This window comes from Eptesicus fuscus, chromosome 2 (genome assembly GCF_027574615.1).
Source record: "Eptesicus fuscus isolate TK198812 chromosome 2, DD_ASM_mEF_20220401, whole genome shotgun sequence".
Classification (NCBI taxonomy): domain Eukaryota; kingdom Metazoa; phylum Chordata; class Mammalia; order Chiroptera; family Vespertilionidae; genus Eptesicus; species Eptesicus fuscus.
The window spans coordinates 104119448-104145542 of NC_072474.1; the positions used below are offsets into that span (position 1 = coordinate 104119448).

General features: G+C 41.1%; 1 protein-coding gene across 2 annotated transcripts in view; it reads left to right on the forward strand.

The window, feature by feature from the left end:
• The window catches only part of PPARGC1A (PPARG coactivator 1 alpha), a 304344-nt gene that overhangs the window by 154427 nt on the left and 123822 nt on the right, over window positions 1–26095 (forward strand). The gene's annotated exons all lie outside the window — the stretch shown is intronic.

Sequence of the window (26095 nt, forward strand, 5' to 3'; positions counted from 1 at the left end):
ATTAGGAAGGCTCGGTGAGAATTTTATTAGTCAGGAGTCTTAATAAAAACCAACCTGGGCACTGGACTTGGGGATGATGAAAGGACCCAGAGTGATGGAAGGATATAAAAGGCAGGCTTTGTGCCTCTCAGCAGTATATCCTATGCATCCCTAACTCTGTGCTTTTGCTGACACTGTCCCTCCTGCTAGGACCACCTACCCCATCCACTCTATCCCCAACTGGTGTCTCATAGACTCATCCTTTCCTTTCTCTCAAGTTCTGTCGGGATGATGCCTCTTCCGGTCACTTGCTTGCTCCTCAGAGGTCATTTTAAGGCATCTTTGATATTGCTTTACTGAGTGGGCCTTCAACTTTTCTGCGGCGATTCTGCCCTTGTGTTTGCAGCTAGATTGTCAAGTACTTGGAGGACAGGTAATATCCTGTGTGTCTTTGCTTTGTATCCCCAGTATATGGATATCACATGCTTCTTTTCTTTGTTATTAATCTTTTAATAAGTATAATTTATTTTAATTCTCTAAAACTATGACTAGAGATAAACAAAAATAAATGTAAAGTAATTGAGATCCCACATGTGAAAATGGTAATCACTATTCATTTTAAATGTAAAACTTCTAATGTATGTACTTTCAATCACTCTATCTGAGTAAGGAGAGACAGAGAGTTGTTGGGGGAGAGAACAATGTGTTTTCTGCATATTAGCCCCCGAATCCTCAGAACAAATTTATGGGGTATGTGCAGTGATTATCTTTGTTTTAACCTTTTGCACTCGGATGTCGAGTGTGACTCGACACGGTTAGCATCAGTAGCAGGAATCGAGAAAAAAAACAAGCGAGTGTAAAGGGTTAAAGATGAAGAAACTGAGGCTCAGAGCTGTGAACTGACTTGCCCAGGTCATATAGCTAATATAGGATAGAGCATGATATATGTAGTGTTTTGTAATTTACTTTTTTCAAATTGACAGGACGGTAACCTACTCATTTATTTAACAGGCATGTATTAAGTACCTAATGTCTGTGGTGCATAGTGTGAGGAGAATTTTGCAAAGGATAGAATCAGCCTCTGCTCTCATGATGTGGGAAGGAGACAGTTGAAAAATCAAATACCTGTGACCTATGCTCTGTGATAGGAGAAGTTCAGGGCATGGTGGGGGCATACGGCAGCATCTAACCTAACCTCAAAGTGATGCAAATATTTACTTATCATCATTGTTCATGACTGTGTTATTTCACATAAACCTTTTATTTTAGAATAGTTTTAGATTTATGGAAAACTTGTAAAGATAGCTCAGAGAATCCCCACATACCTTATACCCTGTCTCAATTAATTGAATGTCCGATGTTGTGCAGCTAATGAGCCAATATTGATACACTACGATGAACTAAACTCTATACTGTAATCAGATTTTGTTAGTTTTCCCCTAATATCCTTTTTCTGTTCTAGGGTCCCAACCAGGACACATCATCTCATTTACTCCTCATGTCTCTTTAGGCTTCTCTAGGCCGAGACAGTTTCCCAAACTTTCCTTACTTTTTATGAACTTGACAGTTTTGCAGAGTACTAGTCAGTAATTTTATAAAATATGCCTCAATTGGGATTGGCCTGATGCTTCTCTCATGATTAGACTGGGGTTATAGAGTTTTGGGAGGAAGCCCACAGAGATGAGGTGCCATCTTTACTTACCGCATCATATGAAGAGTGCATGCTATCGCCATGAATTATGATCACCTGGCTAAGGTTTGTATGTCAGATTTCTCCCTATCCCACATGTCAGAGTGTACTCTTTAGAAACAGGTCATTAAGTATAGCTAAAAATAAGGGGTGGGAAGATAGGTTCTACTTCCTTAAGCAGTGAGTGTGATTGCATTTTCACACTGCATGGGTGTTCCACAACCAATTTCCCCAAGGCCCTACTGGTAGACATTGAGGTTTTCTCATTCATATAAACTGCTAAAGCAATGCCACATGAATATCCTTTATAAATATCCCGAACCCCTCAAATTACTTTCTTTAGAATGAACTCCTCTATGTAAATTTGGATCAATGGGTAGGCATTTTTAAAAGGCTTAAATTTGTATTGATAAATTACTTTCTAAAGAGCTAATACCTATTTGCACTGGTGAGTACTAACTTCACTGAATCATAGCAATGTTGTGTATTATTCATTTTAATCAATGATAATTTGATCAGCAGAGAATTTAAGCATGTAGTCATGTAATGGGTATACGATAAATAGAGGGATATAGAGTCCAAGTTCTATTTTGACTGAGAAATCATAATCACTTCCTTATTTTATAGTGGACCAAACTGAGGTTGATTAAAGTGCTCACTCAATGGGTATTTATCAGACCATGTTCTAGATGAAAAAATAGTTCCTACTCCCAAGGATATTTCACCTAGAGATGAAGGCAACATAACAAAGCATGAATTATTCCTTCACCTCCAGTACTACTTACAGTTCAACTTGTACTTACATTTATTCCAATAAAAATTCACAAAATACCTCTTTCGACTGCCTATATGACTTTTCATGCTGAAAAAAATGGTGAAGATTGCTTGAAATAGTTCTGTAGTGCTAACATTTATTTAACATGAAATTTAGAGACCTACATAGATGGAGAGGTTATTGGTGCATGAACGAACCTACACTCTAAACAGAAATTGTTTATGTAAATATTGGACTCTGAACAGATCTTCACTGAGGAAACCTGCCATTGTGAGTTCACAGATGCCAAGTGGGAGGTGATTATGAAAGAATTATGAATTCCAACATGTAGTGTTATGTGCATCTAAGTTTATTCCCAAATGGACCAATTTACTATTACTAAGTGCATGAGCACTAAATGGGATATGTGAAAACAGCCTCACAGATTCAATCAGTTTGGACGTGAATTTTAAATAAATAACAGCAATGTGGGTATTTCAACAGACAGACTTTTGTTCTAAATCCTGTACTTATTTAGGATCATCTTTTTTGTTGTTGTTGTTAATCCTCACCCGAGGATATTTTTCCATTGATTTTTAGGGATAGTAGAAGAGACAGGGAAAGACAGAGAGAAACATCCATGTGAGAGAAAAACATTGGTTGGTTGCCTCCTGCACAAGCCCCGACTAGGGCCAGGGCTGGGCAGGAGCCTGCAACCGAGGTACTTGCCCTTGACCAGAATCAAACCCGAGACCATTTGGTCTGTAGGCTGATGCTCTACTCACTGAGCCAAACCAGCTAGGGCTAGAGTCATCTTAATGTACTACATCTATATTGGTTACCAGAGCAAAAGAGAAAGATTTTGAGAGTATTCATATCAAAATCCATGGGCTCTGTTGAATCTGAACATGGAGAATTGATAAGAAATTGGGAATCATTTGGATACAATGAAAATATAAATATTGATACTAATTCCTTCCCCAAAGGGACATTTTTAGCTGTTCTTCAGTGAATTCAGTTACCTATTCATCTTATTGCTCCTCAGTTCCTTGTTTATGCCAACGAGAACTAAGCTGTTGATGGAATTGTTTTAGAGTATACTTGTTTTAGGAGGGAGAGAGATGAACTTTGAAAATCATTTCATTAAGGTAAAAAATCCATAAGATTCTCCTCTTCCTTCTCCTCTGACTTCTTCTTTGTCTTCTTTTCCTTTTGCCTTTTGAACATTGTTTTCTGCAATAGGAAAATTATATCTGCTTGTAAAGTATGTGATATTCTTGGGTTGTTGATTTAAAGAGTTAAAGTCTTTGTCCAGCTTATGGTAGGGAGGACAGAACTCTGGCCATTACTGAAACAATGGTAGTTTTTTAGTCACCAATTCCAATTAAAATCACTATTAGTAATCCAGGTAAGTAGGAAAGATATTTAGTTATTCTCTGTAATGTAATTGTAATGGTGGTCAGTGTTGTGGCTTGGGTGCATGCAATAAGTTTCTTTAGTGACGATGCCTAGCTTGTATCCAGGGAAATAATACTTGAGAGGATCGATGGATATGAAGCCACTTAGTGGTGACACTGTGCCCTAGGACTGTGTGTGGCCCCATAAAGCTAGAATGGTCTTACATCAGAATTCCCGCTCCAAAAAGCAACACCAAGTGCCCTCTGACATAGAAATCAGTCACCAGAGCCATTCTCTGTTCTAAAATGAGTATGTGTGAAGTGAAATGGAATATATATCCTATCTGTGGACTTTATAAGTCCCTGCAGGGACAAGGTGAAAGGTGGACCATTGTTTCCATTTTAGAAGGTAATCCTGAAACACTTGGTTTATATCTGGGGCCCATCTGGTCCAATTGGATGGGTGTCGCACTCCTATCTGTAAATTGTATCTTTACTTTTTCTTACAAAGTAGTGTGGATGAGTTAATTCATGTTAGACATAAGGCATTGAAAACTATCTATTTCCTGTGATTTAGAGTTCTGGCTTTGCCGAGGTCTTTGTTTAACATACAGTAATTTTATGAGACATCCTAGCTGAAGCTGCATGTTAGCCCCTAGTTAGGGGACAGCATATCAGGTACTTTAAAGGTCATAGACTTCATACTGAGTTGAGTTGTGATCTAGAGTCTGGAGAGGAACAATCTGACTCTGATGCTAAGACTTTTAAGTAGCAAGCAACCAGGAAGGACCCAGGCTGACCAGAACTCGGTCTCTGTGAAGCCTGCATCTAGTTTGTTACCTCATAAAACAAGACAATTCCATGAACTGACTACAAAACAAAAGCAACATTACTCACACACACACACACACACACACACACACACACAGTTATGAAATAAATATATTGCATGGGTTAATGGAGTTGAATGGTTTCCTCTTTGTCAATGTCATCTTGTTTCATTTTTCTGCTTCTACTGACCATACAATTGCTATTCATATCATATTACTAGGGGCCCAGTGCACAAATTCATGCACCTTGAAAGGAACTGTGGGCTGCGAGGCTGTGGTGGGCACAGGGGTGGGTCTCGGCCCATCCTCCACACCCCCACCTGGCCCCTCCCGCCACGGTCCCCGGTCTCCTGTCTGCCAGCAGCCCCGCTCTCACCACAGCTGTTCCCATGTGCTGACAGTGCTGGCCCTGCTCGCACCCACTGATGGTGCTGAGCAATTGGGGCTGGCGCCAGCAGTGGGTGTGAGTGATGGCTGCTGCCCTGATCGCCCCTCAGGAGCAGGAGCAGGTGGAGAAGCCCTTAGGGGTGATTGGGGCTGGTAGCCGCTGCTTGCACCAGCTCATGGTGCTGAGTGATCAGGACCAGTGCTGGGCACCAGCAGTGGATGCAAGCAGTGGCTCTGGCACTGGCAGTGGGTGCGAGTGGGGCCAGCGCCAGCAACAGGTGCGAGCATTGGGTGGGATCGCGGTGCACGGGAGCAAGGAATTTTCAGTAACCACCAGAGGCTTGCCCCAATGACAGCGACCAGCACCCTGCCTTGACCTGGCACCCCCGCTCACCTGCTCCACCATCCTGCCGTGGCCGACACCCACCATGTTCCGCGCCCACCCCCTGGTGGTCAGCGCACGTCATAGTGACCAGTTGTTTGGTTGTTTGGCCATTTGGTCTATTTGCATATTAGGGTTTTATATATAGAGAGATAATAAGTATGTGGAGTCAATGAAGATGACGTGTTCCCTCCTTATTGGTTTTTACCATGAGAACAGGAGCTATAGCATATTCTCAAATGGAAATAGAGAATGAGCTTTATCCTGTCCTCCCTTCTTTGACAAGTGCCTGTTGTGGTCACCTGAGAAATTTCAACTCATTTTTTAAAGGCTTAAATAAACTGTCACCACCTCCTGGAAGTTTCCCTGGAGCTAAAGGGAAGTGTTGGCACTTTCTCTACCATGTCCCATGTAGAACCTTCCATAGTTCTCTGCTATAAGATGGAATTTATTACATTGCTGCAACTATTTATTTCATGTCACTTGAGTACCTCAAGGCAAAAATTGTATTCTTTCACCTTTGTGGATAAACAGAGGAGTGCATGGCAAAGTAGGCATTTAACACATGTTTGGTAACATGAATTCCTGAGTGAAGAGAGACCCCCTCACTCCCCAGATGCACCACAATCTTTATAGGTTCTGGTAAATCAATGATTGTATTTTAGAAATTTGGACCAATAAGGAGAGGCTTGAGGACTTGCAGTTCTAGGAATGATTTGGGGATGTAAAAAGAGATACTTTCAAATGCATAGAATTATATGCAGATTCCGACCACTTCCAAGTGAGGGAAGGTGAGAGGAGATAATTTAAATTAATGAGAGTGCTTCCCCCCACCCTTGTTGTTAAGAGGTTGCTATTTTTAAAGAAAGATTAGACTTTGAAGGTTCTTATTCTGTCCTTTCCCTTACTAGTCATGTGTCTTTGAACCTCAGGGTTCTCATAGGTAAAACTTGGGTAATAGCAATGTCTTTCAGAGCTGCCATGGGAGTTAAATGATAATGTCGTATGTAAAGTCCCCAGCATTAGTGTCTGTACATAGGTGGCTAACGATAGCCATTGATAGTGTTGAAGTCAGGATCTCTCTAACTCTGAGGTTTGTGGCATTTATTAGTAAGCTACCCCTGATCCTTCCCCTATCTATAGTTTTAGACTGGGGTAGAAATTCGTTTCCCAGAGAATATTCACAGCAAAATCTCTGAGAGTCCACACCACCATAGAGTTCTCTGACCATGAAAATGGTTGAAATGTGCTCAGAATACATTAAGAGAGTGTATACATATATATAAAATAATGTTGTTACTTTTTAAAGATTCTTTGAACTAGAGGGCAATAAGGTGAGGCACACATTTCTGAGGATGCTCCTTGCATTTATACATTATTTCTGCCCATCTGTCAATGAATTAGTCTTTAATTTAGGCTGAGCCATTTTAAAATAAACATATTTGGAAACAGCACAGAAGAAATGTCATTACAGATTTTAATATGTTTACTATTCTTTATTTTGGGGGATTTTGATATGCAAAATTCCTATTGAAATGCAGAGGATGTTGCCACCATTGATTTGAGAGCTAAAAATAAGATGTAGCCATATTCCACCCCCCACCCTTTGAGTAATTGTATGGTACAGAGCTAAATGACAAGGAAAATAGAATTCTAAAAAGCAAGACTGGGTAAGCTGCCCTGACCAGGCAATCATCACCATGGACCCCATCCAGCCTAAAATAGCCTTGACGAACTTCTGAGCAAGAGCAGCTGTGGAGGCTTCTCTCTGACTCCAAGGGTTCACCCACGGGGGCAGCCACAGGATGCCTTCTAGCTGCCAAAAGCTGACCTTTGCTGGGCAGCAGACACACTGTCTCCTCACAGCTCTGACTTCTCCTATATGGAAATGATGTCCTAGGGGCTCGAAGGAATGTGCACTTCCCAGACATTGTCTCTCACCACTCCGCTGGCCTTTATTTCTAGCCCCCTTGCTGAAACCTCCTTGATTTTTTTTTTTTTCTCCTTTTGATGTGATTCCTACCTAATGAAAGGGGTCATGATAGTACCACTCCCTGATGTGTCCTTCTCTACGTTTTTGCCCCTTATGCTGCTCACATTCATTGTTTCATTGCTCACGGTGTTTTACACCTGACATCTTCAAGGAGGTCTTCCTTGGCACCTTTAGAGTCAGTCCATTTCTCCTCTCTGCTCCCTTAACATTGTGCATTGTAATCAGTCTTTTAGAGAGTGCTTTTCTGACTCTATGGCAAGTTCCTTGAAGGCATGTCTTATTTGTCATTGCATCCTCCAGCGAGGATGTACTAAGTGTGCAATAATTTAATGAAAGAATGAATAAACGAATGACCTAGAGAGTTTTTGGACACGGAAGATATGTCAGATTTTCTCTTTAAATGAAGAAGTATCAATTGGTGTCTCTACCTTCCAAGGAGGGACTTTTCCTTCTTCCACAGACTTTCTCTAACGTTCTTACACAGGACACCCAAAGATGTTGAAATTAAGTCCAAGGCAAGAACCATTTACATGGAAAAGAGAGGACAGGAGATACCATACAATTTCCCCCAAGATCTCCATGTAGCTTCTACTGATTTACTCTACTTTTGCCTCCACCTCTATGTTAGCTTTACAAGTGAAATTTAGCAGAAAACAATTTTTTTTCTAGTTTTTCTGTCTCTGTGCAACTCTCCTACTTCTTCAATTCACTTATTTTTATAACCTCTCTGGAGCCTTGACTCTGGATCTCATAGGACCCATTTTGGTCACTCTGGGCCTCCCATGGGCCACAACAGCACTAGATAGTTTCTTTTGGACCTACCTCCAAGCCCAATTGTGCTTATGCATATTATTCTGACTTAGCAAAGTTCTATTGAAATGAATGGCATATTTGTCAAAGCACTTCCCTTTGGGACACTGTGAAAAGAGACTGACCCTAAATAACGAGAAGTTGTATAATCGAATGGACTGTGATGATGAGTCAGAAAATATTACTACAAACAGCTCTGCTCTTCCTCCTGTGGGGAGGAAGGGAGAGAGAGAGGGAGAGAGAGAGAGAGAGAGAGAGAGAGAGAGAGAGAGAGAGAGAGAGAGAGAGAGAGAGAGAGAGAGAGAGAGAGAGAGAGAGATCATTTCTGTCCCCGGTAGAGATCTATTAACTTTTTTTCTGAATTGCAGGGTATCACATGAGAGAATAATACCAAAGAAGTGAATTTATGCTCAATAATTAGACAGTTGGCAGTACCTTCTCACTTTTCTAGAAGAAGTAGACCTGTTAATGACAGGCAGAATATTAGCTTATTTTAATAGGAAAAAGGGGAGAACAATAGAGTTTATTTCTGGGTTAACTTTATTTTTCCAGTGAAAATAATAGGGAAGTTGTGGACTGAGAATTGGGACTCTTGGGTATGACCCACAATTCTGCCTCTGGTTTAGTGCCAAGTTTTACTTTGGGCCAAAGCACTGGAACTTTCTGACCCAAATTCCTTCTTCAGAATGGGATCAGCAGCATTTTTTAATGCATCATCATACATTGCATGGGCTCCCTATGTCAGTGGGGGAAAAAGACATAAATGAAAGATGAATTTCACTTGTAAGACTAACATAGAGGTGGTAGCAAAAGTAGAAGAAATCTTGCACCATTCTGTGGATAAAGTGTGTGGTTTGTTGCTGTGGCAACTGTCCTTCATGCTACCATTTCTGGTCTCTGGTCTTCTTAGCAATTTTACACAGAAAGTGCCTTCTCATTCTGGGCATTATCAAGAAGTCTATGCTTTAGGTGTCTAGTACATGCAGGGGCTGGTGCTTTACCCTATTCTGGGAGCCTGTTTTTTTTTAATGATTACCCTCCTTGACTCTTGCTGCTGCTTTCCATGTCCTACTGATCACTCTCCTCCAGATTTTTGAGCCAGTAGAATAGAATCCAGAGCCAGACTGCCCTGTTAAGAGTCTGGCTCCTTAACATACCTGTGTCACATAGGCCTAATTTAGTACCTACATTATAAGGGTGTTTGGGGTATGAGGCATGCTACAGAAATGACTTAACTCTATCTAACACATAGTTGATACTCAATGTGTGCGAGCTTTTGTTATTGGCTCTTGAATTCATTTCAGTGAGTCAATTGTATCTAAAGGATTTGTGATGATATTAGCTTATCACTTAAATTGAATGAAATCAATTCATTTTTTTTCTGGATGTGGGTATGAATTATGTAGTAATGTCAATACTTAATATTCACTAGATTAAACAAGTACACTAAAAAAAGGTCTTACATATTAAGAGGAAAAGAAAATGTGCCTTTTTGTCTTGAAAAAAAAAGAATTAAAGGTTGGCTTATAGATAGGGTCAACATTTTTATTCTAACATACTCTTTACTTCTTTATTAAAGGTTTATGTCTAACTTATACTAGAACGTCTGTTTGGGTAGTGGCATAGTTTATAACATGAGCTTTGGACTCAGAGTCTTGAGTTTGAATCCTGCTTCTGCAACTTATTAGTTGTGTTACTATAGGCAAAAATCTTTAAACTCTCAATACCCATTGTTTCCTTATCTGTGACACAAAAATACTAATGCCTACAACATGGTTTGACTTTATGAGAAAATGAGATATTTCGTGTAAATCACTTTGGTGCTTGGCATAAGGAAAGTATTCCATAGAAATCGCCATATTGTACACCTCTGGGGGCACTTTCTGTTAAACTCTATGTAAATTGTATCCCTTTGAGTTGTGGCCCTGAGATAAAAAATTGGTATGCATTAACATTATTATGATTATGATATAAGTGGGAAAAGGACCTATGCACCAGAAATTCATGATCATTTGCTTTTTCTCTGCCTACTGTGTAAGCAGAAAACAATTGGCATATTAGATTCTATCAGATATTATCTCTCTTTAATTTTACCAATTAATATCTGAGAGATTTCCAGAATGTGTGTTGTATTAATCAATGATCAAGTCTATGGCTGTAATAAAACTTCATGGGAAAAAATTGGGCATAATCATTTTTTGCTGGATATTCTGGGTGCCAGTGCTTGATCCTGCCCACCCCACCTGCCAGGCACGCGGGTATTGTAGACAGCTCTCTCAGGAGGTGGTACCAGGACACAAGTAGTATTTTGCAAGAAGGCTCCTTGGCTTTGCCTGTGGAGCAGAGAATGTGATCCCTAGCTGGGAGCCAAACCACAAGCATGTGAGCAGTACCTCGAGCTTGGTTTCTGCCCAAGTACATGTAGGGAATTGAAAAAGACAGGGAACCTTTGTGCAAATGATGCAGCCTCACATGCAGAGATAATCCCACAATGTCTGATGGGATATTCCACCTTTGTCCAAAAGGGGGGAAATTGTTTCTTGTTTAACTAGAATCATCTCCCTCTATTGGAAAGGGAACCTGCTCATCCACTTCCTGGATCTGGGGTCTTAGGCAAGTCACTTAACCTGAATAAGCCTCAGTTTCTTCATCTATAAATTGGGACTGATAAGAACTTCTCTGCCTATATCATAGTGGCTGGCCCAGAGTTATTGCTCAATCAATATTTGTTGTAAATATAACCAATATGAATAGCTTCACTGGCATGAGCCACATAGTTATTAATCTACTGAGCCACACAGTTATTTATCAACTGAGTATCTCAGATGCCATAGTTGCAGGAAGTTGAAATCGCCCTCCATCATCTCACAGGTTACAATATTAATTGTTCCAGATAACTTGGGGTTTATTTAATCTCGAGGGTCCAGTCTGTTTTTTTAAACATAAGCCTAGTGGACAAGTGGATGCCATGGTTTTTCTAATAGCACCATTACCTCTCTTGCTACCACATGGTGCCGCTGTTGGATGGTGACTCTGTGCAGCGCAGTGGAGGCTGGTCCACTGATCTGCAGGGACCTTGCAACTATGGATCACTACACAGCTAATGACATCTCCTGGCTTGGGCTCCAGCTTACCACTTTATTTCATCACAGCACTTGCTCAGTTAGTGCTCACCATAGCATTATACCAAGACAGGGTAGTATGCCCTGAGTGGATTTCTAGTCTCAGCCAAATCCATCCTTCCCCATGTCACCCAGTTAGGCTATGGGCCCTCTTTGGAACCTTAGCTGAGAGTCCCCTATTCTGATAGAGAGATTCCAATAACATTGAACATCAAATAAGACCTTCCAATTTTTCTTCCCAGACAACTCCTTATTCTCTAGGACAATTTGTTCACCTCTCCCCACGGGACAGTTCTGCATAGCAAGGAATACTGGGAGACACCTTTGTTAGACAACAAAGGATAAAGGACACTATTCTTGGAAGGAAGTGGTATCTATGAGTCTCATCTTTGCATAGCTAACGAAAGATTTGCTTTGCCCACCCCTGGCTAATGAGTGGCTGGCTGCTATCTGTACCCGGTGTCGCATGAAAGATTAAGTAATATATGTAAAATGCTTCCTAAACCAAAGTACTCTGTATAAAAGTAAGTCATCATGATTATTATTAAATGGGCAGGAATGATCTATACCCATGGCAAGCACTCATGAACTTCAGGTGACAGCCAGAGAGCTGTCTGAAATAAAATGCTTTCTAATGCCTTAGATCATGCTGGGCCAGCAGGCTACTTTGCTTAATACTGAATTGTGTTTCTTTTTTCCCCCCTCCGATTTTCTTTGTTCTTTTATTATCCATTTTCATATTAGTTTCTCTTGCTTAAGGTTCATAAGCCTACAACCAGTATGGGCTGAGCAGATGAGCATTAGTCTAACCAACAGCCCAAACTTGTGCAACAACAAACACAGGCTCCTTGAAAAAGGAGGGAAATAATAGTATTAGTAGTATAGTGTGCCAGGCACATCTCTGTTATCTCCTTTAATCTTTGAAACAATCCTGAGGACTTTCTTTTTACATGTGAATAAAAAGAGAAGTAGGAGAAGAGTTTTAGGGACAGGCCCAAGTCCATGCAGCTCTTGACTGGCAGAAGAAGGAGGCAGGCTTCCTCATCGGTGATTGCTTTCTATTCTAGGGCACTGCCTGGCTTCTGGACAGGGAATGACCCCCATTTTTCAAAAATTCACATTGTGTTCAGACATTTTGGCACCAGAATAATTGGGAAGAAACTCCAGGCAATGGCCCTGATTCCTTCTGGTTGAGCTTCGCTTTCGCTTCTGGTCTTCAAATAAGTAAATATAGAGGGAGGGAGAGAGAGAGAGATAGAAATATCAGTGATGAGAGAGAATCATTGACTAGCTGCCTCCTGCATATCCCCTATCTGGGGATCAAGCCCACAACCTGGACATGTGCCCTGACCAGGAATCAAACCGTGATCTCCTGATTCATAGGTCAATGCTCAACCACTGAGTCAAGCAGGCTGGGCTCAGTCTTCTAATTTTTATTCCACTAGAGCCATTGCTTGTAGGGAGAAGTGTGCCCACCTGACCAATGCCAGCATTCTCCCTTCTCTGTGAAGCACCTGCCTAATGCTAGCAGCCTAGAACAGCTGGACCTGCGTTCCCAGACCTCATGTGTGGTGGCTTTACCTTCTACAGAGCAAGTTGTTGTGGAACTTTGTCTACAGAGCAAGTTGTCTACAGAGCAAGTTGTCTACAGAGCAAGTTGTTGTGGGAAATCTCAGTACTTTGTCTACAGAGCAAGTTGTTGTGGGAAATCTTAGCATGGGCAGGAGCCTGAATAATCACTCTTGGGTATGTTTGCAGGAGAGGTCTAGCTTTTCTCTTCCCCATTGGAATTCTTTCCACTTAGGTTTCCCCATGAAATCCTAGATTTCTTGATTTATCTTCAATAAGATGTCTTTCTACTGAGTATAATTTTTACTACCCATTTTAAGATTTTTATTTTATCAAAATACTGTTTGTATTTATTTAAAAAACTATAGTTTTCCCCCCATTTCTCCCAATGTAAACGGGAATTTTTATTCATTGCTATTTACTGCCTTTCATGTATTTGCTAATGTTTCTCTACTTATATTGAATTTTTGCTGTTTTTTCTTACCCACCTATCTTTCCTAAAACAACAACAACAACAAGCCCCAAACAAACAAACAGACAAACAAACATAAAAAGGGCACTATCCCACATTAGGCCCCTTATACCACTTATTAGCTGTGTAATCCTGGAAAAGTCATTAGGGATCTCTGAGCTCCAATCTGTAAAATGGGAAGATTAACATATTACCTCCTTGGAGGCAGAAGAAGGATAGATTGGATAATTTCCAACTAATAAAGATATGATTGATTTCACTCAGAACATTCTCTGATATTCTCTGTCTTCTCATATATTTATGTCCTTTGAGAAACCTTTTAATTGTTTTTGATCTTTACCTTTATTATTATTTATTTCCTACCCTTTGCATAATTACTACTTTTACATATACTACTTGCTCTTTCTATTTGCTGAATAAATGAATAGATTTGCCTTCCTTCTACCTACCTAACACCATCACCACTTTACTATCTACTGAGTACCTACTGCCTGCTTGACTTGTGCTAAGTGTTAAACATTACCTCTGCAATCCCTTTCAACAATCTGACAGTTAGGTATTGTTATACCCATTTCACAGATAAGGAGACTTAAGGCTCAGCAAGGTCACATGCTAGTAAGTGGTAGAGTCAGAATTTGGACCTGGGTATCTCTGACTCCCAAGATCACCATAGTGTACATGGCTTCCCAGTAGCTTATATTTACCCAGCATCTCCCACATATAAGTTACTTAGCATATATCACCTCTTTTATCTTGAGAGCAATCTTGTAAAGTAGGTATTATTATTCCATTTTACTGCTGAGGATAGGAAAGCTTAAGGAGAGGTGTTAGGTAAGTTCCCAGAGGCACACAGCCAATAAATGTTCTCAAAGCTAATGTCAGATGACCTCCTTCTCCCTTGCCTTCTGCTGTCTGCTTTGTGAATGAATCAGTGAGTGAATGGGTCACCTTCCTTTCTTCCCCTTTTCCACTGTTCTTTGCTTCCTTTATTATTATTCTTGAGGAAAAAATGACTTTGTTGTTCAAATTAAAAATCTAATACATGCTGGAGTCAAAAAGAGTGGGTGGGAGCACCATAAAAGCACACACACACACACACACACACACACACACACACCCCAGAGCCAGTCCTTAGTAACCTTCCACCCAGAAGTAATCACTTTCCTTTCTTTCTCTCTCCCTTTTTTTTTCTATTTTCCCCTTCCTCTCCTGCCCTTGCCTTTGTGTCCTCTTGGGCAAGAGTCACATTCCACCTCTACCCTCTTCCAGCACAAACTCCCTTTGGGGGTCCGAGTTTCCCTGCTGTGGCAGTTGGCATAATGTGCCACACACACATTTGCAAAACTAATCAACTGTGGAAGGGACAGGGAGTCCCAACATCGGCTCAGGAAGGCAGCCACAGCCACAGAGCCCCTCTGCGTGGCCCCAGAGGTGGGGGTGGGTCTGCAACTCCCTGTGACTGAGCCCCAGCTGCCCCTCACGGGATTGTGAAGCAACAGAGGCCCTAGCAACGGAAAATGCCACCAGACACTGCAGGTGGCGGCATGTGCAGGACAGCCTCTGGGAGTCTTTCGTTCTAAGCCAAAGTTCAGCTGAAGGGCAGTAGCCAAGCCAGAAAGTCATGTGGCTCTCATGTTGGTTAGTGTGTCACTTTGAGCAGCTCTTATCTGATAGTATTATGACTAACCCAGTGCTGACAGCATGGGACAGATTATAGGGGCCATGTGACGATTATTTAAGGCATCACCTAGGGCACTGTGTGGCTTTTATTAACCCATTCTTTCCTGGATCACTTTCCTGCATGACTTCATACCCTTGAAAGTCTGGGTAGGGAAGGGGAGGAAAAAGGGGGAAAAGAGTCTATTGGACATTGAAGGGTCCTATGGGTCCCCATTTGAACAGCCTCTTAGCATCAGTTTATTTTTGTCCCCAAAGCTTCTGTGGTATATGCTCTTTGGGCTTAAAAACAAATCGATGATGATGGTTGTTCATATTTCAAAACCTTTCTTTTTGTACACCTTGTATGGATACAATTCTATGCCTTTGTTGTTGTTGCTGCTGAGATTAATCTTTAAGATATTAGAGAAGCACATTGAAGTCCTAGCTAGAGAAATAGTCCATCAGCATGTACCTAAATGTCAGCAGTGAGAAGTCGCTGCTCCCCACAATAGGATTGGCACTTTGGATGGGGCAAAGCAAATGCCCGGATTCTATGTTATTATTTATTATTTATATGCTGTCCTGTGTGTACAGGGATCGGCATAATGGTAGTCAGGTGCATGAGGGTTGTGGGGAGAAAGGGGCTACCACACCAAAAAAAATCAAATTTAGCCCTAGCTGGTTTGGCTCAGTAGATAGAAGGTCAATCTGTGGACTGAAGGGTCCCGGGTTTGATTCCTGTCAAGGGCAATACCCGGGTTGTCGGCTTGATCCTCAGTATGGGGCGTACAGGAAGCAGCCAATCAATGAGACTCATCATTGGTGTTTCTATGTCTCTCTCCCTCTCCCTCTCTCTCTGAAATCAATAAAAATATATTCAAAAAAAATTAAATTTACAGCCACTTGTGTGGTGGAGAGAGATTTTGCCCTGCTCAAAGCCTTGTGAGGCAGTGAGCATGATCTTTACGTTTGAGTGAGAAGTAATCTCAAACCTTATTAGGGGACTTAAAAGTAAATAAGACAGAATGTTTGGGCCAAAATTCAGATGATATCACCTAAAAAGATGTCCCAGGTTCTGAAATATTAATCTATCCAGTGGGGTACCCTGCAGTGACAGACAATGGGATCTGCAAACAGCAATGTTTAAAGATTTACTTGGTGAATTCAGGCCCCATTAACATTCAGCTATAAAGTGTAATAATGATGGTACCTTCCTCATAGGGTTGTTAAAAAGATATAATGAGAAGAGGCTTAGAAAGGCAGCCCTGGGGCATAATCAGTGCTATGTAGAAGGGGCAGATGTTATTCCAGTTATTATTCTTGATATTGTTGTTTGTATGCTCAGCAGCAAAAGGTAGAAATCTTTGGACACAGATTGAAATGTTGACATTTCCAGGATGATTTCAATGTTGGGACCACTACATCCTTTTTCCACTCCGATTCTCCCCTTGCCATGCATGCAATGCTTCTTCCTTTTGGTAAAGTGTCTGCAGTTGCCTTTGCCAGTGAACTTCAACAGTGTTCGTACTATATCACTGCAAAGGAACCAGGACCAATTTGAGCAAAATGATGGAGCCAGTGGGAGGACCCCTGGAGGCAGCATTAGTCTCACCCCTATTACCCAAGCAATTCAGCTCTGGCCCCACACTTGCATATGCCATTGAATGACACAAAAGGTTTGTGACTAACTTGGCCTACATCTTAGATGGTGATTTAAGGAGTGTCTTATTATGATATAGAAGTTAATCATTATGAGTTGAATTTTGACTGGCCAATTGAAGAGCCTGGGTTGCATCTTGATTCATTCTTTCTGATTTGTATGCCTTTGGATGAGTTTTTCTCAAGGCTTTAGAGAAAATGCTTTACCCCTTTCTATAGATGGGAAGAATAGTACTATATAGACCCCCCTATTTAGGACAACTGCAAGGGCAACTTAATTCAGGCATATAAAGACACCAGAATAGTGTTTCAACATGGTATATGCTCAGCAAGGATTATTACTTATTATTTTTACTAGAAAGTTTGGTAAAGCTCATGCTCATATTTGATTAATTTCAAAGCCTCTTCCCTAATGGTAAAACCAAACAAAACCCATAAAGAAACTACAACTTTTCTTTTCTTTTTTAAAAATATATTTTATTGATTTTTTACAGAGAGGAAGAGAGAGGGATAGAGAGTTAGAAACATCGATGAGAGAGAAACATCGATCAGCTGCCTCTTGCACACTCCCTACTGGGGATGTGCCCGCAACCAAGGTACATGCCCTTGACCGGAATTGAACCTGGGACCCTTGAGTCTGCAGGCCGACGCTCTATCCACTGAGCCAAACCAGTTTCGGCCCTACAACTTTTCTTGAAGTATGTGAAGAAGTAAATAAGTTCTTACTTTACTGGCATGTAAATGTAGATGTAGTTCTCATTATACTCTATTTAATATATTAAATGTCTATGTATGGGATAGATGTATATATGTGTTTTTGTGAGAGAGATCATGTACTAACTTTGGTTGTTATGTGCATGGTGGATATAGAGATGAATATAGAGATTTCCTGTGGTCAATGAGCTCATTATCTATTTGGGGAAACAGGTGTATAAACCAATGATTATAATGTTCTAGGGACAGTGGTAGACAAGTATACCAATCTCTGAGCAGAAGGACTTAACTTAGCCTCAGGGGGTCAGCAAGACCTCCTAGAAGAGCTGACATCTTAGCTGATTCTTAAAAGATGAAGAGATATGAGATAAGGAAAGAGGGCCCAGAAGTGAATCTAGATAAAGCTTGAGCAAAGAGGTAGGGGTAATAAGATGTCAGACAGGAGGTGTGGGCTGGGACCAGCTCTGAGAGCGCCTGGCTGCTGTGTGAAAGAGCTCCCTCTAGGTCCAGGTGGAGGCACTACCATGCTGTCCCCTGGTGGAGTGTGGTCAGAGCTATGTTCTAGAAAGATCACTGGGGTCAGGTTGATGAGGTCGTGAACTAAAGGAGGATGTAAAATGGATAAGAAGGATGAAGATGAAGAATTAAGCGATGACTCCATGTTTTTGACTTGGGTAGATCTTGCTGCTACTTTACAATTGATACAAAAAAAACTCAGACAGAAAAGCAGCCAGGTCTGGGGGAGGAGTCCTGGACTGAGTTTAGGTCAACTCTTCTCATTCACTGGACCCATTCCATTTTCTCTCATCATCCTCAGAATGCATTCCCTTCACTGCTTTTCACATCCTTTTATGAAATGTTTGTCCTAAATCTCTTTTATTTTGAGTGGCACTTATAAACTAGACTCTAGCACAGAGCAGATGTATTCATTTAATAGTTTGCTTTGATGGCTCCTTGAAGAGGCTTTATAATCTTTATATTTTACCATTGGGTTTGGAACTTTATGCTCTTTTAACAGGTGTATTACCTTCATCAGATGTTTTCATTTTAAGCTGTTGACTTATAAACACATGGCCTGCGGGGATTGGTGTGCAGAAAATTTATTCACTTACAGATTTATTCTATCTGTTTTTGTATTTAGTGCAAGGCTATGCAGACAACCGTAGATTGATTGATAATGACAGTTCATTGGTCAAAATGACTCTTTTGATGACCAAAAATAATTGTTTCCTGTAGTTGACAATGGGGTGGTAAAAGATCACTCGTATTGAGAGGGATTTTAGAAAAGTCAATTAAAATAAAAATGGTTTCAAGCCCTTATTTAGTTCTCCAGTTTGCATTTTAGGAGAAGAATGTGCTTACAGCATTTCTACTGAGGACACTTGAAGGTTTGTCTTTTGAACTATTTAATTGTTCAAGTATTTTATACTCTTCCAAAATCTAGTATATTTTTGCTTGAAACTGATGTGTTCTGTTCTGATGACCATGAACCCATCGCCTTTCTATGAAAGAAAGGAAAGGGGAAGAAATATCCTCCTTCTGTCTGGCGTTTGAAGAAGGATAGAGCAGGAACGTCTGACAAGAAAAAATGTGTGTAACAAAAGGGCTGTGATGGTGGCCACATCTCTTGTATTCTTTGGTGGTGTGGACAAGGGGCATTCAATGAGCAGCTATGGGTGGAAGCTGGTCCTGTCCTCGGGTGGTGCTGCATGGATGTGTGAATATGCAAAAGGTAAACTTCCTAGAGCCTTGTGATTGTGGAGGCCTGTCTAGAAAAACAAATGAAATAAAAGACTCTTTCTTTACTTTTTGTTTTAGAAACTTGAGCATCTCCTGTGGACATTAATTGAACAACCCTTCCTCCAAATAGTGCTGATAGTCCCTCAAAGTGTGGACCAGGCAATCTCAAAGGAGGGGTAGGGCAAAAGCATTTGTCTACACAGAGAGCAAGGCTGAGAGGCAAAGACCCACCCCTTCAGTGTCTAACCTATTTTACAATATTATAAAACAAAGTCGATGATGAAACGCAATTCTATGATTATCTTCATCATAAAATCACCATAAGTGACTCAGCATAGTTTGGTATCATTTCTTCCTGTGCCCAGAGGCCAGGACTGAGCCAGCATGGAAACAGAATTATGCCTGTTTCCCAGACTTGGAAATGCTACATCCCTCCTTAGTAAAGAATAAGGGGTAGGCCAACCTTGGAGGGAGATTGCATGATTTCTCCTTACCCTCTGAGTTGTGGTCCTTCCAAATAACACTCTTTGGCTTCAACAAGAGCAAAAATAAGGAAACTATGAAGAAGATGTGGAGAGTAGGAGTAAAGAAAAAAGGAGATGGATAAATTATTTTGAAAGGGGAACTTTTTAGAAATATTGTATCCCAGGGGAAAGGTGGGGAGTGGATATGATGCCCCTCTCTCTCTCCCATTTCAGGAGGTAAAGTTAACAATCTACTTCAGTATAATTGGAGTATTTTGGAAATCTATTTCTAAATATATGCATTTCACATTATACTCCCTTCCTTTTTTTTTTCTTTTTTTTTTTCTGACAGCTCTTGGATGCACTTCTTTCCTAGCAGCCATTTTTAAATTTTTTTTTTTCCTTAGAAGTATTTGTTGACATGGATTTTCCCTACAGGTCCATGAATTCCTTGAGAGGAGCCCCCATATCTTATTTACTTTTTTGTTTCCATACTGGGCATCCAGTCCTTCCACAGTACTCTTTCTCATATAGGCACTCATTTGTTGAATGAATGAATAAATGCAAAAAATAAATGAATGATGGTGCAAGTGAAGACTTTGTGACAGGAACTGAGACCGATATAGGATTGTTAGCAAGTGGGTGAGTCAAGCATTCAGCCATGCTTCTCAGCCATCCCTGCTGACTTGTGCACACAGAATACTCTCAACTTAATCCCATATCTCAGTCTGCCCATCTATCTCCTGTCTTCAGAAATATCTCTCTAACCCTCAAAACCATGGTGAGACTCAGTTGTTAGGGGCAAGGAACCTTAATATCTCTTTGCAACACTCTCCCCCCACCCCTGCTCCAAGTATACCAGAGGCTCTATTACTTCCAGAAAAAATAACCTGGGGTTGTACAACACCAGAGGAGTGAACAGCAGCCAACAAAATGAAAACGAAAAGCTCCTGGGGAAAAGTCAAGAATTAGAAAACGCAATAGTTAGTTGATAAAATGTCTGCTTCAGTTTCGGCCAACTTCCTTGAACCTTGCCCCATTGCAGTGGCCCCCAGTGGAAGTGGCAAAGAGGTGTCAGTGATAAATCACCTGCCATCAAACAGCACAAACGTCAGTAAATTACATGTGGAAGCCAGAGTGGGCACAATAGTGGTGCAGCATGGGTGAGCCAGCAGGCCTCCAGAGGGGCTGAATGTTTATTCTTCCTTAGCCACAGGATGCCTTCTGTTCATTCATAGATGGAAAATGAGTTGGGTGTTTTTCATTGAAGCATTCCATTGTATCTGTCAGGAGTAAACCAAACAAACACAAGAGAGCCGGAATGCTAGCCGAAGCCCTCACCTCCAACCCGGAGAGTCAGTGCCTGCCTGTTGAAGTCAACTCCTGCTTTTACTCTTGGTTTGTTTTTAATGTTAAAAAAAAATCAAAGGAAAAAAAGAGATAAAAAATATGAATAATAAATGACAATAAATATCTATCAACAATTAAATCTACAAATCAAAATAAATGAACAAGGAATCTAACGAACAAAATAAACTGATGAATAAAATAGAACCAGAAACATGGAAACATGGAACAGACTGATGAATCTCAGAGGGAGGGGGCAGGTGGAAAGGAAGAGATTAACCAAAGAATTTATAAGCATATATGCATAACCCATGGACACAGGCAACAGGGAGGGGGCAGGGCAGTATCCAGGTGAAGGAGGGCAGTGGTGGGAAGAAATAGGAGGGAGGGCATCTGTAATACTCTCAACAATAAATGTATTTTAAAAATCAAAGAAAAGTGAACTAACTGAACTAATAAAGCTAATCCTCTTACAACATGAAAGAGTTAAAAAAAATGAAGCTTAGTTCTTGTGTGAACACATCTACCCCCTGCTGTTACTGAGGCAAGAAAGGAGGAAAAACCCCTAGAATGCTATAGAAATTCAGACCACACATGGATGTGTACCTGCATATCTTGGCAAAAAAGTGCAGTTGTCTTAGAGATGCTCCTTGCTCGATGTGATGGGATGTGGAGGGCTCCCTGCCTCCTGTTGGATACCAACGCTAAGCAGTATACTTCGCCCCAGCTGGAATCAATTTCTCCTCGAGTGCCAAACACCCAGTCCATTAGAGGCCAGTTTCTAACCTGGCCAATGTTTCTTCCCTGCACTGAAATATCTTTGGTGTTTGTGTATCGATTTCCCCATCAGGCTGCAAATTCCATAAGGTCAAAATCCAGCCCTGATTATCTGGGTATCCTTGCCTGCTCTGCTCACCTTCTGACCTGGGAGGAAAATTTCATCAACATTGTGGATATCCATTAGATATCTGTGGAATGAACGAGTTATCGTTCTCTGTGGATGGGTAATGAGGAAGGCTCAAACATGTAGAAAGTGTTCTCTAATATTTCTGGCACCACATTATAAATTTGGGACCAGCAGAGGTGCGTTATTTAGGTAAATGCCATGTTTTCCTTAAAACCATGGACTTCTAGATTGAGCTTCCTATTGAAAGCTGAGTTCCAATAACTCTTCCTCCCAATGACCCATGAAATATGCACGGGTAAAGTTTCACTTGCACTCAGTAAGGCCTTTTACAATAAATCCCAGAGAGCCAGGCACACATAGCCTTATTAACCCCTCCCCTGCCATTGCCTGCACTTATTGGGCTCTGAGCTTTTGACACAGTTCTGTTGTTGCCAGTGACATGTCAAACAAAAGTGTTTCTCCTGCCAGGGGCCTTTTCCCAAGGAGCTACCGGCACCCTGGAGTCTGCCCTGGAGTGGAGTAGTGCATTTGTTAACCTAAGGCAGCCAAATCGAATCCAAGCTCGGCCTGGCTCTAGGCTGAGAACTGGAGAGGCCATCAGGAGAAACATAGTTTTAAATTACAAGGTGTTTCACTCACATGCGTTTCTGTTTGTGAAGACTTTCTCAGTAGTTGAAGTGTCCCTTCTCATTAAATTCAGTTCCTTACACTCTCCACGCCGCCCCCCCCCCCCCCGCCGCGCACACACACACACACACACACACACACACACACACACACTTGGTTATCTGAGGACAAGAGTTGGGTTGTTTACCATTCTCCCAGAGTACAAAGTCTTGAAGAATTTAATTGTGAATGTAATCTGAAGAATCAAAGTCAGCCCCATTCCTCGGAAGAATGTGACGAGTGGGAGGAAGGAATTGTTCCTTTGCCCGGTGCTCAAAGTGGTGTGTCCTACTCCTTTCTCTGGGAGACAGGGTGGGTAGGAGGGAGGTGGGTGTGTGGCGTGGGACTCAATTATCCTTTTGATAGTAGAATTCCTAGTCCTCTGGGCTGTATCTTCTTGCTGTTTGCTTGGTGGGTAAGGCCAGGCTGGTCGTGTGGCCTTTATGCCCTCAGCAGAGATTGAGTTCTGGCTGGGACAGAATCCCTTTTGCTGCAACTGGTTTGAAGAATGTGAAGAACCCTAGTCTGGCCTGGCTCTAGTCATTTCAGGAGGGCAGGCAGGAAGGAGGATTCTAGAAGCTGAATGATGGCATTACAGGTTACAGGAGACCACATAAAGAATTCCAGGAAAACTTGCCCTAATGTTTTCTTTTCTGAGGTTGGGGGAGGGTTAGAATGGAGGTGATGGGAGGAGGAAAGTTGAGGTGGGAAGAGGAAATAACATGAAGAATACAGTTGACCCTTGAGCAACGCCAGTCTTAACCGTGCAGGTCCACTTACATGCCGATTTCCCTCCCCCCTCCAACAAATACCTGTATTGTTTTTGATCAGTGGTTAGGAATCTGCAGATGTAAGGAACTAACTGTATGCATTGATCTATGCCATTTTATATAGGGGATTGTATCTGCCACGAGCCCTGGAACCTGTCCCCATGAATACCGAGGGACAACTACATTTTGGGGAGGTCAAAAGTTATACGTAGATTTTCAACTGCATGGCAGGGGGTGGTCAGCATCCTTAACCCCTGTGTTGTTCAAGGGTCAACTATATTTTTAGAGTTCTTTGTAGATAAGTCTAGGGTTTCAGGGAAAATGAACTTTGGTTTGTCTAAGCACTACTTAAAGTGAAAGGATTTGGGGAATTTATGACTGAATCAAATTACTCTGGGGTCAGAGACACTGCTTGCCCACTTGTGTGTTCTATTCCCCTTAGCACATTTCCAAGCTGCTGGTCAGGTAGTGTTTCTATTAGTGTTAAGGGATGGCAGATTGAAGGCTCGACCATAGTATAAACAAACTACCATTATGAGAACGAATACAGATATTAACATTTGGTTCCATTTTTAAAAAAATATATTTTATTGATTTTTTTACAGAGAGGAAGGGAGAGGGATAGAAAACTAGAAACATCGATGAGAGAGAAACATCGACCAGCTGCCTCCTGCACACCTTGCACCAGGATGTGCCCGCAACCAATGTACATGCCCTTGACCGGAATCGAACCTGGGACCCTTCAGTCCGCAGACTGACGCTCTATCCACTGAGCCAAACCGGTTTCAGCTGGTTCAATTTTTGACTCTTTAAAATTTAGATAGATTAAGTCATAGCAGACAGAAGCACCTTTCTAGGGAAAAGACCTGATAGATCACTGAGTTAGTTCATCACCAGCCACAGAAGAATACAGTCCCATCGTAGAAGCTTCTTTACGCTTGATCTTAACCCATGCCATTATATTTATGATGCTCCTTTGAACATTTTATGTTTTATCTTTTAAAATCAATAGATAGTTTCTGACAGATTGTGATGGGATTTCTTTATGCATACTACTCTTCTGAGTTAAAGATTATGGTCTCTAAAATGATTTCATTTACATTTGATCCTATGTGGACCTCAAGGGTCAAACAGAGCAAGTCAAGCTTTTGGATCTTCTCTCTTTTCTTAACCTCTCACCCACCGCTGGCAATGCTTACTTTCCTGATCCCATTGTCTTGTTGAATATGATGGCTTCTGTTAATATCCTCTTAGCAAGGTCTCTTATTAGCAAGAAGCCCACAATGCTGACTCAATTTTTCCACTTGGACCCAACTTTCAGGTACTTTTTCTTTGTCCTCCATTTACTCTCTCTGTGTCTGCTAAGCTACTTTATCAGCACATGAGCAAGGAGTACATTCTGTCAATAACAATATTGTATCTAGGGCTCCTGACCAATTAGTGTAAGGGCCATCACTCAAATCCTATTTTCTATTAGTTTGAGAGTGGGCTTTTTTTAAGGGCTGAAGCAAGAGGACAGAATCAGCATTCATTTATTGGGAACTTAAAATAGAGAGTGAGGGAAAGCTGATAGGCCTCTCAAGAAGATCCACAATTCACGTCTTTATCAAAGGAAAAAAAAACACTTTTGTTTTATTAGATGAAAAGAGATATTTCAAGGCACAAAAGTCCTCTTTGAAATACAATGTCCTCTAAGATATGTAGAACCATTGAATTCTAGGTTGATTTGGGAAATTAGAGATTTTCTATGGCCACATCTCTATTTCAGAGATGGGGAAACTGAGGCCCCAAATAGTTTCATGAATTTGCACAAAGTCATGTCTGTGGAAAATGGAGAACTTGTGTATGACTCCAGGTGTTCAGTGCTCTGCGATGGACCCTTTCTCCATGCAATCATGAGAAAAATGTTTGTTTGCTGAGCTCACTTGCTAGAGCTAAGCAGTGTGCTGCAAGGCTAAAAAGAATAAAAAGTTGCTGCTCTCAAGGAGCTACATGATTTTATTTAAAACACTAAGACATACCCAAAATGAAGAAAGTGGAGAAGGGTGAAACTTGACATTTAATCAAGTGCTAGATGATGAAGTGTGGCTGGGGGTGGGGCTCTTATTAACAATGTTGGGTCATTGTTTATGAAATAGATGGGTCCTCAAATAACTCCCAGAGAGCTAGTAAAATAGAGTTATTCAGAAAAGTCAGCAGAAAATAAAGGAGCAGGTCAGTATGACAAATACCAGTAACATGTAGGAATGGCAACTACTTGACACACAGAACACTTGGCCGACGCTTTATTCATGACAGACATTACTCATTGATTGCAGAATTTTCCTTAGGATTCAGATGTGGTTGAATCATTTTTAACAATGAATTCCTGGTGGCCATTATAAAATAGTTGGAACAGGTAGGAGACAATGAAATCTACTTGCTAACCTCCATGTTGGGACAAAAAGATCTTCCTGGTTAGTGTGATTTTAATATTAGGAGGTAAAAATATATAAGCCCTAGCTTTGATAGTCATGAATAATATTTGTCTTGATGATCCATTGTTAAGAGACCCAAAATGTTTATGGATAGCCTATTTGAATTTCAATTATTAATTTTTGTCATGTTGGACTCCTTAAATCTCGTACTTGTGGGGTACATATTGGCCATGCAGTAAATATTTGTCGAATGAATGAAGCTCATAGGGAAGTTAATTGTAGCCTTGAAAAGGTTAAAGGCCAGAGTTTTATAAGCTGAACCCATCCAACTCACGCTGGGACCTAAGCCAGGAAGACATACATCTGC